Here is an 18,604-nt window from a genome sequence, read left to right on the forward strand (position 1 = left end):
CACTTATGAAAAGCCCACAGCAAATATCATTTTCAATGGGGAAAAACTTGCAGCCTTTCCCCTAAGATCAGGAACACGACAGGGATGTTCACTCTCACCACCGCTATTCAACATAGTACTAGAAGTCCTAGACTCAGCAGTCAGACCACAAGAAGAAATAAAAGGCATTCAAACTGTCTCCCTCTTTGCAGATGACATGATATTGTATACAGAAAATTCGAAATACTCCACCCCAAGGTTGCTAGAACTCATACAGCAATTCAGCAATGTGGCAGGATACAAAATCAATGGCCAGAAATCAGTGGCATTTCTATAGACTAACAATGAGACTGCAGAAAAAAAAATTAAGGAATCAGCCCCATCTACAACTGCACCCAAAACCATAAGATACCTAGGAATAAAACTAACCAAAGAGGTAAAGGATCTATACTCTAAAAAACTACAGAACACTTTCTGCGAGAAATTGAGGAAGACACAAAGAGATGGAAAAATATTCCATGATCGTGGAATACTGGAAGAATAAATATTGTGCAAATGTCTGTACTACCCGGGACATCTGGGTGGCTCACCGGTTGAGTGTCTGCCTTTGTTCAGGACATGATCCTGGAGTTCCGAGACTAAGTCCTGCATCAGGTTCCCTGCATGAAGCCTGTTCCCTCTGACTATGTCTCTGCCCCTCTCTGTGTGTCTCTCATGAATAAATAAATAAAGTCTTTAAAAAAAAATAAAGGAAGAAAATGCCTATGCTACCCAAGGCAATTTACGCCTTCAATGCAAACCCTATCAAAATACCATGGACTTTCTTCACAGAATTGGAACAAATAATCTTAAGATTTATATAGACAGAAAAGACCCCAAATAGCCAGAAGAATGTTGAAAAAGAAAACCAAAGCTGAGGGCATCACAATGCCTGACTTCAGTCTGTATTACAAAGCTGTGATCATCAAGACAGTATAGTACTAGCACATAGATCATATAGATCAATGGAACAGAGAACCCAACAATAGACCCTCAACACTATGGTCAACTAATCTTCAACAAAATAGGAAAGACTATCCACTGGAAAAAAGACAGTCTCTTCAACAAATGGTATTGGGAAAATTGGACAGCCACGTGCAGAGGAATGAAACTAGACCACTCTCTTGCACCATACACAAAGATAAACTCAAAATGGATGAAAGATCTAAATGTGAGACAAGAATCCATCAAAATCCTAGAAGAGAACACAGGCAACAACATTTTTTAACTTGGCCATAGGAACTTCTTGCAAGACAGATCTTTTTTTTTTTTAAGATTTTATTTATTTATTCATGAGAGAAACAGAGCGAGAGTGAGAGAGAGAGAGAGAGAGAGGCAGAAACACAGGCAAGGGAGAAGCAGGCTCCAGGCAGAGATCCTGACGTGGGACTCGACCCCAAGTCTCCAGGATCACGCCTTGGGCTGAAGGCGGCACTAAACCGCTGAGTCACCCAGGCTGCCTTTTTTTGTTTTGTTCTGTTTTGTTTTTAATTATTATTATTATTTTTAAGACACATCTATGAAGGCAAGGGAAACAAAAGCAAAAATGAACTATTGGGATTTAATCAAGATAAAAAGCTTCTGCACGGCGCAGGAAACAATCCACAAAACTAAAAGACAACCTGCAGAATGGGAGAAGATATTCGCAAATGACATATCAGATAAAGGGCTAGTATCTAATATCTATAAAGAACTTATCAAACACAATATCCAAGAAGCAAACAATCCAGTCATGAAATGGGCAGAAGACATGAACAGAAATTTCTCCAAAGATCTACATATGGCCAAAAAGCACGTGAAAAAAATGCCCCACAACACTTGCCATCAGGGAAATACAAAACAAAGCCACAATGACATATCACCTCACACCAGTGAGAAGGGCGAAAATTAACAAGACAGGAAACAGCAAATACTGCAGAGGATGTGGAGATCCCTCCACTATTGGCGGAAATGCAAGCTTGTGCAACCACTCTGGAAAACAGTGTGGAGGTTCCTCCAGAAGATAAAAATAGAGCTACCCTATGACCCAGCAACTATATTACTGAGTATTTACCCCAAAGATACTGATGTAGTGAAACGCTGGAACACCTGCACCCCAATGTTTATAGCAGCATTGTCCACAATAGCCAAACTGTGGAAGGAACCTCAGTGTCCCTCAACAGATGAATAGATAAGGAATATGTGGTATATATAAATAATGAAATAGTACTCAGCCATCAGAAAGGATGAGTATCCACCATTTGCTTCAACGTGGATGGAACTGAAGATATTACGCTGAGTGAAATAAGTTGATTGGAGGAAGACAATCATCATATGGTTTCACTCATATGTGGAATATAAGAAATAGTGAAAAGGACTAGAAGGGAAAGGAGGGAAGTTGAGTAAGGAAAAATTAGAGAGGAAGACAAACCATAGGAGACTCCTGACTCTGGGAAACAAACAAAGGGTTGTAGAAGGGGAGGTGGGTGGGAGGATTGGGTGACTGGGTGACGGGTATTAAGGAGGGCTCTTGATGCGATGAGCACTGGGCATTATACTATATGTTGGCAAATTGAATTTAAATAAAGAATTTTAAAATGTAAAATCGGTATGATCCTGTTCTAAGAAAATCCCTATGCACCTATATATGTATATATGCATATGTATATAATATGTGCTTATGGATTTATAGATTTATATGAGCAAGGAGAAATATGTACAAGGCTTGTTGTAAGATGGAGATAGGATTGAGTTGGGGGCAGGATGGAATTTTGCATAGCAATATGTTATTGTTTCACTTCCTTTGTGTACATATACCATAATGTAAGACAACCATGAAGGCCTTTAAAAAGTGAACAGATCAAATGATACGTATTGTTGAAAATTCGGAAATAAAAGTATTCCACTTCCCACCACCATGAGATCATCGTTTTTAATATTTGACTTTGTGTCTTTCCAAACACACACACACACACACACACACACACACACACACACACACAGGAACATACTTATTTTAGCCCTTTGGTCCATAACATTTGTTAGACTATTGCCAGGAAGAGCTCTGTTGTGCCACACAGTCAATAAAATACAGTTCAGATGATGGTACAAAAGGGCTCTTTATTTTATCATCTAATGAGTTATCATCTCTTGAGAATGTAATTTTTTTAAAGATTTTATTTATTTATTCATGAGAATATGAGGAGAGAGAGAGAGAGAGAGGCAGAGACACAGGCAGAGGGAGAAGCAGGCACCACGCAGGGAGCCGGATGTGGGACTCGATCCCGGGACTCCAGGATCACGCACTGGGCTGAAGGCAGCGCTAAACCGCTGAGCCACCTGGGCTGCCTTTTTTTTTTTTTTTTTTTTTAAGAGAATGTAATTCAAATGAACATGCTGAGATGTTTCCTTCTTATCTCTCTTCTGTCTACATCTTTACACCCTTCTCTTCCCTTAAAAGCATGGTAATTTCCAAACATCAGAAAAAGAGGCATGGAGACTGGGTGAGTATTGGAGCATGTTACTGGAGAACATTGCTTACAAAGTCACCCCTTGACTAACTTCACCGCATGACGCTAGGATCTTGCATACACAAATTTTCCTTGAATGGGTCCTTATCATGACCTTGATAAACATTCACATGCTCCCTGAAAGAAATGCTGTGAAAAGTTAAATGGAATCTTGGCTTCCAACTTCAGCTGGGATTAAAACACTATCCGGGAATATGTCCAGTCATTGTATTAATTCTCTATTGATGCAAAACACAACATTAGCACATACTTAGAACCTTAAAACAATTATCTCACCATTCCCATGGTTCAAAAGTCTGGGCATGGCTTAGCTGGGTCTGTTGTTCAAGTTCTCATGAAGCTGTAATCAAGGTGTTGGTCGGGGCTATTTTTTATCCTCAGGCTTGTGTCCTCTTCCAAGGTCATGTGATGATTGGCAGAATTAATTTCCTTGCAGATATGGAAAAAAAAATTTAGATGTTTTCCTCAAGGCTAACAGGAGCAAAAGAATCTGTTATTTTAAGACTCGGAATCTTCGACTTTTTGTTATAAAGACACCGTTGATTATATCAGGTCCACCTAGGATAATCTCCTTTTTCAAAAAAGTCAAAAATCGGCAGGTAAGGGAACGTAATTACATCTGCAGAAATCCTTTTATTTTTGCCATATAACGCAGCCTAATCGTGGGGATGATGCCCACCACATTTGATATATTCTGTTGTCTACAAAAAAGTCACATGTTCTGTGCACATCCCCTTGAGGGTGTGGCTTACTGAGTGTGAGTAGAATCTATTCTCCCATTGTCATCCTCATCTTCATAGAAGGTACTTCAGTGCTCCCAATGATCACAAAACTCCATTATTTCCTTTATTCTCAAGGCATGAAATCGCCAAAGGATTTTCATGATGGCAAACACTCTGTCATCATCTAGAGCCCCCCGCCCCATCCCTTTAACTGTTCTCTTATCTAATTTCCATACAGGATTTAAACAGTATTTATCTCATAAAACTCCCAGTTGTTGACCTCCAACAGCTACTACAATGCAATCTCCCCTTCAGGGCCAGTTTTAAAAAATTATCCCCATGGGTCCTTTCCACTTTCTCATCTCCCAGCATCTGTTTGACCGGCCTGTCAACCTTTTTCCTCCTTCTAGGTTCACTGCCCTGCCTCCTTGATGATAAATCCACTTCATAATTTATCTCTCTTGGTAATCCTTGATCCTCATAAACCATTAATGCTAAAATTCTGCTTATCTCAACTTCCTTCTCCTTCTTCTTTATTTATTGGTTTGCTTACTTCTCATTTTAGGGCTAAAATGAGATAAAATATGTAAACTTATAGAGTTTACTTACTTATAAAAGGTGTTTAATAACTATTAGCGTGGTCATTACTTTCATGTGTCAACTTGGTTGGGCTCAGATGCCTTGTGGGCAGATAGTCAAATATTATTCTGGATGTTTATCTGAGGGTATTTTTGGATGAGATTAACATTTAATAGACTTTGAGTAAAGAATATTGTCCTAAAAATTTCCCTATAGCCTTCAGTTGAAAGACTGAACAGAAGACCAACTTTCCCCAGCAAGAGAATTCACCAGCAGATGATTTTAAGACTTGAACTGTAGGTCAACACTTGCTTTTCCCCTGGGCACCTGGGTAGCTAAGTTGGTTGGGCACATAACTCTTAGTTTTGGCTCAGGTTATGATCTCAGGGTCATCACATACAGTCTTGGGTTGGGCTCCACTATCAGTGCAGAGTCTGCTTGAGATTTTCACCCCCTGCCTCTCCACTCACTTGAGTTTGCTTCTCTCTCTCAAAAAAAACAAACACACAACATTTTTTTTAATTGCTTTTCCCTAATTCCCATCCTACTGGCTCACCCTACAGATTTTGAACTTGTCATTCCCCTAATCACATAAGCCGATTCCTTAAAATACATCTCTCCCCTCAACACACACACACACACACACACACACACACACACACACACACACACACCCTATTGCTTCTGTTCTTCTGGAGAACTCCAAATACAATTATTTTTCATTTCCATTGGAAAAACTTGGAGATGATAAGCATTGTTTTGTTCTTCTGGCTTATCTGTCTTTTATTTTAGTTTTAGATTTACGGTAGAGATAGAAAATGGAAATGATTGGTCAAGCTTGTGAAATAATGTTTGATTTTTAAGAGATTAAAAAATATAATTAGCCCAAGTACTACTGTATTTCTGCTTGTAGAAATAATATTTCATTTCTTGGTCAAATGTTTACTCTAATTTGATAAAAGTCAGTGAATTTTAGGAGGAAGATGCATTATAGCTTCCTTAATTGTAACGTAAATTCTTAAGCAGTTGAAATTAATGATTTCTCATCTCTTTAGTATAAAATTCAAAATCTACTGGGGCCCATGATACCTATATAATTTGAAATCTTCTTAATATTTTTAATTTCACCTGCCAACACTTTACTTGGTCATTAATTGAAGTCACATGGAATTCTTTGATGTCTTAGGCCATTCTAAGTCAGTTCTTATCTTGAGCTTTTGTGCTGGCTTTGTTCCTATCTAGAGCATTCTTCCCCCAATATCTGCAAGAGTTACTTTTTCACCTGCTTCAGGTCATAAATATCTTAATAAGCATCCCTATTCACATATGGTTTATCTAGGAATCGTTTCTAAAATGACAACTCACCCTATTTCATTCTTCTCTGGTTCCATACTTAGCTTTCCTCAAGACATCTTTCACTGTATCATATTATACATCAAACTGTACATTTTAAAAAATTATCCAGATGAATTGTATCTCCTTTTCTCCACTAGAAATACTCTTCACATGTTTTATTCACATTTGTATCCTTAACACATTGAAAAATAAGTGTTGGTGTTTAATAAATATTTTATAATTTAATTCAATAACAATCTTCCTCTTACTACCACCCTATTACTCAGGGACCATCATGCCTCATGATTTTAAGTGATATTTCATTGTGCACTATTTTTAGGTATACATATTATTTTTTTAAAACTGAATTTTCTATTTCTGGGACTATGCTGTACAATATGGTAGCCACTAATCACAGGTAGCTATTTAAATTTAAATTAACTAAAAAACATTTTAAATGCAGTTTCTCATGTGACTAGTGGTTACTATGTCAAACAACACAGACCATCCCAGAAAGGTCTACTGGATAATGGTGTTCTAGACACAGGGTATCCTCCACTAGAGCTAGCATAAGGTGAGATTTACATTTAACTAGAATACATTCATTGTCTACTGTGTGTCAACTTGTACGAATTTAAATCTTATCTCTTAAGTGTGATCAACTTCAAAGCCTTGCTTTGCTTGCATTATACATTCTTACAAGCAAAGCAACATTAAAAAAATAAATGCATGAGCAAAACATTCCTAAATTGTTACTTCAGAACATCCTCCCTTAACAAATTGCTATTTTAACCTTGAACATAACATGGTAAATAAATAAAGAGGATGCATACAGAGCATTTTTTAGCACTCCATTTTTCATTTTCTTTCTATACTGGCTTTTGTTTAAGGCACATAAATATGCTGCTGTTCCTATGTCTGGCCAATATCCATCTAACCCACTTTGGCTTTTGGCATTAATACATAGATATAGATGATAGATAGATAGACAGAGATAAATATAGATATATATAGATGATATAGATAGATATCTCAGGTGTGAGATCATTTCTATATTAGGTCTGAAAGCAAGGACCTAAATATTACAATCATCTCATCAGTATTAAAACAGAGTGCTTAAAATAAGTTTGTAACAACAGTAAAACGTAGTTCACACGCAATGATCTTAATCTATGATTTGAAAACATTCAAATTGCACCATAGTGTAAATTAAAACTACCTGCTAGTTTCTATTACGTTCTGTGCAATGCTTCAAAAACTTTTGTTGAACATTCCTTCTGTCTATGTCAGTAGTGAAATGACAATTCCATTGCAGTGGTTAAGAGCTTGGCACTAGACTGAGTGGAATCAACTCAGAGTCTTGCCACTTACCAGCTGGGTGAACGTGACCCTAAGATACTTAACCTCTCTGCAAAATGAGGATAAATCTTTTGTATCATAGGATTGTTACAATAAATAAATTGGTTAAGTCCTATAGAGAAATAAGAATGATACATGAGCATAGGAAACAAATGTTAGTTAATAGTTTCATTACTAATAATGGCAATACTATTATCATTATAACTTTAATTATAATTTTTATCTGTTAAGGTGTATCCATTCACTGGCATCCAGATCATTCTTCCCTCATGACACATTTTGAAATCTTCCCACTCCCAGTAATTGCCTCCTATTCTGTACTCCCTCAGCCCATAGTAATTCTTACACATCACTTCTCACAATTAAATAATTATCTCCTTTTATAAATAGTAATTCTTTTTAGATTGTTCTGTACCATCTCCACTGGTTGCTATGGTGGCAAAATTTTTTTTCCTGTTTATATAACGCTGGATGACACTTCTGGACCCGAGGAAGAGAGGGGTCTCACCCAGAGACTACACACTTTGAGTTGGACATAGTAACTGGAAGAGACCACAGGGATATTTTCTTAGGAAAGCAGAAAGGATATCTTCTATTTATGAGAAGAAAGATGTATAGAGATCTTGAGTTTGTAAAAGTGGGAGACTGTCGTAGACATAGCCAGTTGACTAAAAAGCATTTTTTTCCTTTTATTTCTTTAGTAACACACACCCAAACTTTGGGGAAGAACATTGCCTTCTAGAATAATTAATGTTTTTGTCTGTTCTTCTGGGAGCTGGATGGGGCCATCATATAGTCTAAGTTTCATCCAAAAAATTATAAGCAGCAACATTTTGTGCATCTCTCAAGAGAGCTTTTAAAAAAAGAGAGGATGAGATCTTCCCTTCTTTCCTTCCTGATTCTTGGAATTTGGACATAAAGACTGGATCTTCAGCATCACTTATGCCCCATGAGGTCAACCTTGAGGACAGTAGCCAAACATTAGGATAGTAGAGCAGCAAGACATAAGGATGCTAGTGTCCTGAAGACAATGAGCCACATGTTGACCCTAGACTGCCTGTAACTGGAGAGATTTTATGGGAGAGAGTATTAAATCTCCATTTTATTTAATCCACTCTCCCTGCCATATTTGGCTAAGTAAACCAGACCTAATCCCTTTGATAAACATACCTTCCAACACCAGGCACAAGTCCTGCCTCTTTCTTGAGTGCTTCTGTGAGTGCATAGATTTACAGAACTGTTTTCCTTTTAGGCCAGAGAACTATCATTGTTCAAAAAAAAAATTGGCACAGGAAAAGACTTGCTGCGTGCTGATACTCTTTATATATGATTTTCCCCCCTAGTTACATGCTAATCTCCAAATGTTTCAAGTCTGTCTTTTCACAACAGTGAATTCCCTATGATGGTTGAAATGGGCTCGAATATAACCTATTTCATTCCAAGGCAGTACTTTCTTTCAGTTTTATTCTCTGTATGAGAACATGCATGTGTGTCACTTGCATATGCATACATGTGTGCATATATAACATACAAATATGTTCAGAGCTTCATGTTCTGTATTTAGTATTATAAGTCAGTGTTCCTCAACTTTTTTTTATCAATATCTTCCTCTTGAGACTTTATAAATGACTTTTTCCTAATGACCATCTGATGGAATTTTAATGTGACAGACACATCGTTTATCTGCTTATGTTCTATATGTAGATTTATGCTTTCCTCCAAAACCAATTTTCAACCCCTGAATGGTGATACTGCACCTGCTAGACATGTGTGTTGCAAACATATGCCTATGTTCATAAGATATTCTAAATATTTTAATGCTGATAAATATGCTGCATATTTAATATCTGAAACACATTTGTTTAACCTGCATGTGACATAATTTATTTAAGTATTTCTTGATTGCTGAACATGTGCATTGAAGCAATAGTGCTCCTTATTTTGTTACTTGCTCCAAAAATAAACTTTTCTATAGATAAGGGATATCTGCAAGCTGCAATCCTGTAATATTTCATGTAGAATATACGTAAAACAGGGACGCCTGGGTGGATCAGTGGTAAGCATGTCTGCCTTCGGCTCAGGGTGTGATCGCGGAGTCCCGGGATTGAGTCCCACATCAGGCTCCCTGCATGAAGCCTGTTTCTCCCTCTGCCTATGTCTCTACCTCTCTCTTTCTGTGTCTCTCATGAATAAATAAATAAAATCTTAAAAAAAAGAATATACATCAAACATAGTAAAACAGAGAAGAAAATTTTAAAAGTTAAATTATATTTAAATAAGTGAATAGAAAGAAATGCTTCTTTGTGTTCATGTACATAAACTTGATATACTTCTGCTTATTTGCTCAGAGTCTATAGTTAAAATTATTATTGTTATTTATTTTTGAGAGAGAGAGAGTGCGCATGCACATGCACCAGAACGGCAGCAAAAAGCAAGAGAGAGTATTTCAAGCACGTTCAGTGTGGAACATGATCCGGGGCTCCATCTCACAATCCTGAGATCATGGTCTAAGCCTAAATCTAGAGTTGGTCTTTTAACTGACTGAGCCACCCATGTGCCTCGACAGTTGAAACTATTAATTAAATGATAAAACAAAAATACCAAATGTAATTAATATGTTTTGCCAAAATACAATTTAATAAATAAAATTAATTTAATTTCAAGCAGCCAATATTATATGACATTTACCAAAATCCACTAGTATCAAAAATAAAAATAAGATGTATTCATTTGTGATACATTTGAGAGGTGATATTTCATTGTTTCTTTATTTTTTTAAGATTTTATTTATTTATTCATGAGAGACAGAGAAAGAGAGAGAGAGAGAGAGGCAGAAATATAGGCAGAGGGAGAAGCAGGCTCCATGCAAGGAGCCTGATGTGGGACTAGATCCCAGGACTCCAGCATCATGCTCTGGGCTGAAGGGCAGATGCTTAACTGCTGAGCCACCCAGTCATCCCTCATCGTTTCATTAATGTGCATATTGTGAGACTGATATTTTTCATGTGTTTATATCTGCTATGAAATGTTGGTTCTTGACCTTTGCACAATTAAGCAAGTAAATCCCTGGTAAGATAAATACATAGTCAAAAGCAATGAGATAATAAAAGTAAAGAAATCTCTTAATCATCTTAGTGACTAGCAAAAGCAAGAAGAGAATTTTCAGAAAAATCACGAAATATAAATGAAATATTTCTAGAATTACAACCATACTTAATCTTAATTAGTTTTATTAATGCATCGCCTTCTTTACTTTAAAGTGATACTTTAGCTATTTCCTTAGTTTACTCTAAATAGCTTACACTTTAGAATTAAAAATAACAGGGATCCCTGGGTGGCTCAGCAGATGGCGCCTGCCTTCGGCTCAGGACGTGATCCTGGGGTCCGGGGATCAAGTCTTGCATCCAGCTCCCTGCATGGGCCTGCTTCTCCCTCTGCCTGTGTTTCTGCCTCTCTCTGTGTGTCTTTCATGAATAAATAAATAAAAATCTTTAAAAAAAAAGAATTAAAAATAACAAATATATCCTAATTGAATTGTCAATTGTAAGGCCATGGGCATATTAAAGACAGCAGATACAAACAGTAATAATTCCTTTTTATTGAGATCTAATTTCTGACATTAAGTGCAAAAACAAAACTGGAGGAACTCCTGGGTGGCTCAGCAGTTAAGCATCTGCCTTTGGCCCAGGGCGTGATCCTGGGGTCCCGGGATCAAATCCCACATAAGGCTCCCTGCATGGAGCCTGCTCCTTCTGCCTGTGTCTCTGCCCCTCTCTCTGTGTCTCTCATGAATAAATAAACAAAATCTTTTAAAAAACTGGATAATGTATATATTTGGTTTTTATCTACATGAGAAACTTCTAATATGGGTAGAAAACACTTACCATTTTACAGAAAAGGCAACTGTGAGTTCCTAAAGCACATGAAACAGTTGACCTGAAACCCAGTATGTGTGAACCGAAGTGGTAAGTTCTTTTCTCTACTGTCTGGAGCCTGTGGTCATATGAGTAACAGAGTGATATATACCCATCAGAGCATCTGTGCTGGCATGTTAAGAAAGCATGATGAATGAACATGTTAAGAAATGCAGGGCCGTCATATGAATACAGCGTTACAGACTAAACCATAAAACTCTGGAAACCGAAAGTAACTCAAGAGATCACATAACTTAAATCCTTCATTTTATATAGAAAGAAATTAAAAGTGCAAGGGTGGTATCTGCCAAAATTTATACAAACATTGAATAACAAAGTCCAGATTAGAATCCAGTTCCTTAAACTCTGCAAACATGCTTTACCTTATTTCATTCAATGTCTCCCATCTAATCTTGGGCTGGGTTGCAAAGATGTCTTTGAAGACTCCAGAAAACTCGGAGTACTTGTATGCCCTATTTATTTCTTTGTCCTTCTTCTCAAAGCTGTTTGATTACTTCTCTTAAAATTAGACTGTCTGAAATCATTTCTTCTGTTTTCCATACAACCCATCCATTGAGCTATATTCAAATCTACAGGATATAATGTGCTGTAAATAAAACCAGGTCACTGACACTTAGAATTCTCTCTAAGTTGAGAGTGAATGGGACTCCTCTTTTCCTCTCACAGACATTCTTTCACAACACTTGGCTCAACGTTATGCTCTGCAATAGTAGAGAGAGCCCAGAGAAACAACCTTGAAAAGAACAGTATCTCACTCTAAAGATAGATTGACCTTAAAAAAATAACTATCAGAAATAGATAATGTCCAGAGATGATTCAGTTGCAAGAAAATTCGTGGTCATCTCCTTAACCTTAGAAAGCATGTAAATATTGGCCAGAACATTAAAACTAAATTCTCTAAAGGATTTCACAACTTCTAAAGTAATTTATACTGATCTGTTAATCTTTTTCCTCCAACATATTAAATTTAGAATTAAGTTTCTGAGGATAAGTTTTAATAGAGCAAAATTATTCTTTCTTGATGACTAAAGCTATATTTAGAAAATTTCATAAACAGATTTCTTTTCAAACTGCCAACACCAATGACTATTCAGCTGGATGCATACCTCTCATCCCATTCATCAGTTATTAAGTATTTTTTGAGAACCTAGATATGCCTGGCATCATCTTAGATTCAGAATATATGAAGATTAATGAGACACAATGCTTGTCTTTGTGCATTACTTCATTTTATCCTTAGAATGACCCTATGAAGTAGGAAGAACATTTATTTTTAACATAATACAGATAAAACAACCTGTGTCTAGACACGTCTGTAACCCAAGTGAGTAGGCCAAAGTCCTACATCTCTCCTCCTAAGTCACAAAATTCAGTACGAATCCTAATATCTGACTCCTGATTTATGCTTTCTTTTGACTACAACAAAAGTTGATGTTCTTTAACATCCATTGAGCTACAATTCTCAAACTGGGTTTCTGTGTTTCAGAATGTATTCAGAAGGATTCCTGAGCAACCAGAGAAACCACCAGACTATTTTCCAGTATAGTGCTATCTGGTAGATCTTTCTGTGATAATACAAATGCCCTCTTTTGGGGTGCCTTGGTGGCTCAGTCAGTTAAGCATCTGCCTTTGGCCCAGGTCATGCCAGAATCCTGGGATCGAGTCCCACAGGGACTCTGCTTCTCTCTCTCCCTCTGCTGTTCCCTGTGCTTGTGCTCTCTCTCTCTGTCAAACCAATAAATAAAATAAAATAAAAAAATGTCCTTTATCTACATTGCCCAACACAGTGTATACAAGCTGGTTATGGCTATTGAGCATTGTATTGGTTTGAGTATTGTATGGCTAGTCCCCCTGAGAAACTGAAGTCTTAATAGCCTCAAATGTCTAGTGGATGCTCTAAAGGGCAGTACACTCTGAGCATCATTTTTACTTAAAGAACTTTAGCAGAATGGGAAAACCACATAATTGTATACAAAACAACTGCATGAATCATGACACAGATGAAACACCTCGAATCAATATTTAACTTTAAAATCAAGGCACACTTGAAATAGACTTCATATTGCTGAGGATTCTCCTTTAACCTTTTGGGTATTTGATAAAAATATTTGAGAACATTTGAGTGAAATGAGACTTATGTCTTTATTGACAAATTTTTGTTCCTGATTTTCCACAATAGAAGACAGACGTTTATTCAGAAATCAGAATTTGAGATTAATGAAGTCAAAGTAAGTGGGTCCAGAGCAAAATTTACATGTTCTCTATGTCAGTGACCTTATAGCTTGGAAGTAGTCAGAGAAGTTATTGACTTCTTCATATCTAAATTGCTAGTAAGATGCAAAGTCAGGAGGCTGGGTGAGGTCTTCAAGCATTCAGAACTCTTTAGATTATCCCCAGAACTCTACTGACCTTCAGGTTTGTCAAACCTAGGTAGATTTCTTGTCAATATTTCCTTCAAATAATGGAAAGGCCCTTTCTTCAGTCCTTAAAAAGGAAGGAATTTCTGACATATGTTACAAACACAGATGCACTTCGAGGACATTATGCTAAGTGAAATAAGCCATCACAAAAAGACAAACACTGCATGATTCCATATATAGGAGGTACTTAGAGTAGTGAGAATAACAGACAGAAAGCATGATGATGGCCAGGGCTAGAGGGAGAGGGACCTGGGGAGTTGTTGTCTATTGGGTGTAGAATTTTAGTTTGAAAAGATGAAAAGAGTTCTGGGGATGGGCTGTGATGGTTGTGCAATATTATGCATATATTTAATACGACTGAGCTGTATACTTAAAAGTAGTTCAGAGAGTAAATTTTATATTATGTATATTTTACAATTTAAAAAATGAAAAAGAAAGAAAAGAAAAGAAAAGAAAAAAGAAAAAGAAAAGAAAAGAAAAGAGAACCCAGAAGCACAGTTAGGAACAATTTGCATCGAAAACTGTAAAATGTGCACATCCTTTGACTTTGTTATTCTACATCTAGCACATATAGCAAAGAAATTACTAAGGATGCATGCAATATTTAGCTTCAGTTATGATCACTTGATCAATGAGAAACAGTATAATATAACAAGCCTGTGGATAAGATCCTTGTCTGCCTCGATTTTAATCAGGCTCCACCACTTATCTCAGTAGCTGTGTGACCTTAGACAAGTCACTCATTCCCTTTGTGCTTAATTTCCTAATTTATAAAATGAGAAGGTAATAGTATCAAATTCATAAAGTTTTAGTAGAGATTACATTTAAGTAATGTAAAGTGTTTAAAAGAGTACAATGGCAAGCACCATATAAATATTTATTTAAAAAAAATGGAAAAGCCCAAATATACATTAGGGACTTTTCTATGGAACATTCTAAAAATAGAGTACCATACAAATATTAAAAATCTCGACATTTTTGGAAGAATTTTTATCCACAATATCATTAAGTGAAAAGAAAAATAAAGCTGGTTAACAAACAAGAGGGAAGCAGGGGCGCCTGGGTGGCTCAGTTGGTTAAGTATCTGCCTTTGACTCAGGTCATGTCTTAGGTCCTGGGATCCAGCTCCCTGCTCAGTGGGGAGCTTGCTTCTCCCTCTCCCCTGCCACTGCTCCTGTTCTCTCTCAATGTTTCTCTCTCTCATATAAATAAATAAAATATTTAAAAAGTAGGAGGGGGGAGAAGCAAAGGATTTCAATAGATATTTCTCCAAAGAAGACATACAAGTGAAAAGATGCTCAACATTATAAATTATCAGGAAAATGCAAATAAAAACAACAATAAGGTATCACCTCACACCTGTAGGAGAGCTCTTATCAAAAAGAAGAAAGCTATAGGTGTTAGCAAGGGTGTGGGGAAATAGGAATACTTATCCACTGTAGGTGGAGTGTAACATGGGATAGCAGCTATGGTAAACGATATGGAGGTTCCTTGAAAAATTAAAAGTAGAATTGCCACATGATCCAGCAATCTCACTCATGGGTATATACCCAAAAGAACAGAAATCAGAATCTCAAAGAAATATCTGCACTCCCATGTTCATTTTAACATTATTCATAACTTCCAAGATACAGAAACAACCAAAATGCCCATTAACATAGGAATGGATAGCAAAAATTGGAATATACATATAACATGATGTTATTCAGCCTTAAAAAAAGAAGGAAATTCTGCCATTTTGACAACACAGATGAAGCTGAAGGACATTATCCTAAGTGAAACGAGCCAGTCACAGAAGGACAAGTGATTCCAATTTTATGAGGTATCTAAAATAGACAAACATATAGAAACAGGATAAAACAGGGCTGGAGGGAGATAAAATTAGCAGTTGCTGATTAAGGAGTATGAAGTTTTAGTTAAGGAATATGAAAAAGCTCTAGAAATCTGCTGTACAGCCTTGTACCTATAGTTAACCATACTATATTGCACAGTTAAAAATGTGTTTAAAAGTAGATCTCATGCTAAGTGTTCCTAGTGCAATCAAAAATAAGTATGCAAAAAAAAATGATATTTAAAATACTCTTTACCACCAAGAAGGATGATGGATGATTCATCAGCAGGAACTTCCCTGATTCCGTTTGTAACTGTGGAAAGTTTAGAAGTCTCATTAGGACCTAGAGAAGACTTGTGAGATTTGCTGATAGACTATTTTATGGGATCTCTACAGACCTATTATGAAATAGAAGTGAACATTAGCAGATGTGATTTAGCTAATTTGGAAACAGTCACCAAATTGTTTATGTTGCTCACGCTGATTGGCATGAATCTCAGGAGCATTGCTTTGGATTCCTGAGGTGATATTCCTCCTCAGGATTACCATAGTAGCTGTTCCGGGAATGGAAGACATAAACGTAAGGGCATAGTTCCATGAAAGATAGGCAGGTTTTTAAAAATGAAACTGTTATCAGAACAGATGCTATAGTGTTAATCTCATAAGAGATTATTAACACCTTGTGTCACCACAAATTATTCCCTTTTGATATATAAAACCAAGTCTGCATGTAAGAAGTCAGGGAATGATGTGGTCCAACATACACAAGCTAATTGTTCCACTGACGTTTAAAAAAAAATATTTTTAATCAGCCTAGGGCACTGATGTTTATAATTTCTGACCATTGGGGTAAAATTAAGTATTGCCCTCTTTACCATTTCCAGCCTACCTCTTTAAAAACTGGTAAACCAAAATGCCCCAAATACTAATTTCTATGTGAGTTAACACAAATGATAGGATTGTTAAATCAGGCTCAAGCCCATCAGAGATCTTATCTAGCATCAAATTCTACTAACAATCCCAAAGATTCAGGCAATAAATAGGCTGAGGCAAAGCATAGAGAGGTCTGAGTTACCAAAGCAGCTTTCCAGCTTTGTCTTCCCATATCAGGGTTGCACTCACTAGCCCAGAATAAGAGATGGATTCTCCAAGTGCGGATTTAAAGGTCATTACCTAACACAATGAAGAGCATTTAAGTTATAAGACATCCCCATTGTATACCCCAGACCGCTGTAGCACTTATATGACTTTCTCCAGATGAGCCATGCCTCATCAGTTCCAAGTTTATTCCCTATTAGTAATCCTTTATCCAGGAAAGATCCTGCTATGGGCATTTACAAGATGAAGCCTCTTCCCTCAAGCAAATATTATTAATCCACTTAACTAGAGGTCTGATTGACAAAGACACTAGACTGGGCAGGTCACCTGCTTTCTTTTTCCTTACCTGTTCCAGAGATGGACAGCTCCTAAAGAAAGTGAGTCGATCACAGGTCATTTGTTTTAACTTCTCTCTTCTAGTCACCAAGGAAAACAAGCTGCATGAAATAAGATGGTCAATATTTTTAACCAGATGCATATTTTAGAATCACCTTAAGTAGGTTTTTAAAATCCAATAAGCAATGCCTAATATCCAGAGATTTTGATTAGCTAGGTCATTGATGTAATCAGCTTTTTGTTTGTTTGTTTAACTTAATGCGCTCGCTGACAATTGAAAACCATTATAAAATCTACGGGGTGGGGACATCTGGGTGGCTCATTGGTTGAGTGTCTGCCTTTGGCTCAGAGTATGATCTGGAGTCTGGGGATGGAGTCTGACATCAGGATCCTTGTGAGGAGCCTGTTTCTCCCTCTGCCTGTGTCTCTGCCTCTCTCTGTGTATCTCTCATGAATAAAATAAATTAAATCTTTAAAAAAAAATCTAGGGGTAAAATCAGATCTCACTCATTTTTTTTTGATTCCTAATTAGATTTTAATGTGTTCTAAGTTGACCATCATCACTATAAATCTTTCCCTGGAAGGCATTGTCTTGAGAAAACTATGTGGACATGAAAGCAGTCATTGTCCTAGTACAGTAAGGGCATCACAAAACTCAGCCTAAGTCGGAGGACAAATACCTGGGCCTTTCTTCTATGAATCAGCATTGTCTGGTGATGCACTTGATTATGTCCCAGGTAGACAGAAACTGGAAACCTCAAATAGAGGCCAAAGGTTGAGCTCCTTGGATTGGAGAATGTGTTCCTAGGATTATCAATATATTCCTAAAATATGGTCTTTATGGACAACAACAAAGAGGTGGGGGAGCCACCTACACAGAGAAATCTTGTGAGCTCTTCATCCTGATTCAACCATAAGGCAGCCATGATTTAATTTTTATACTTGGTGTTTATCAGGGTTTATTTAAGTATTTCCAACTATATGTTTTAGACAGGCAGTACTTTAAGCACTAAATATGCTACCTCTCGTATTAATTAGGATTCCCTAGAGACTCAGAAGTAGAAGCAACAGCATGTGCATGTGTATATAGGTAGACATTTAGAAGGTTAAAAAATGGCACACTTATTTTAAAGAACCAATTCACATGATTATAGTGGTTGGCAAATTTGACATCTTCAGACCTGACTGGAAGTATGGAAATTCCAGCAGGAGCAGTCTTAAGATAGAATTCCTTTCTCTTTGGGGACCACAATTTTTTCTCCTAAGACCTTGAACTGATCAGGGGCACCTGGGTGCCTCAGTCAACTGGGTTACTGATTCTTGGTTTTGGCTCAGGTCATGATTTCATGGTGGTGGGATCGAGCCCCATGTTGTGCAGTGTAGGGCCCCACACTCAGTGGGGAGTCTGCTTGGGGATTCTCTCCCTCTCTCCTCCCCCAATTTCTGTGTGTGTGTGTGTGCG

The sequence above is a fragment of the Nyctereutes procyonoides genome, unplaced genomic scaffold (genome assembly GCF_905146905.1).
Source record: "Nyctereutes procyonoides isolate TBG_1078 unplaced genomic scaffold, NYPRO_anot_genome, whole genome shotgun sequence".
NCBI classification, from domain to species: Eukaryota; Metazoa; Chordata; class Mammalia; order Carnivora; family Canidae; genus Nyctereutes; species Nyctereutes procyonoides.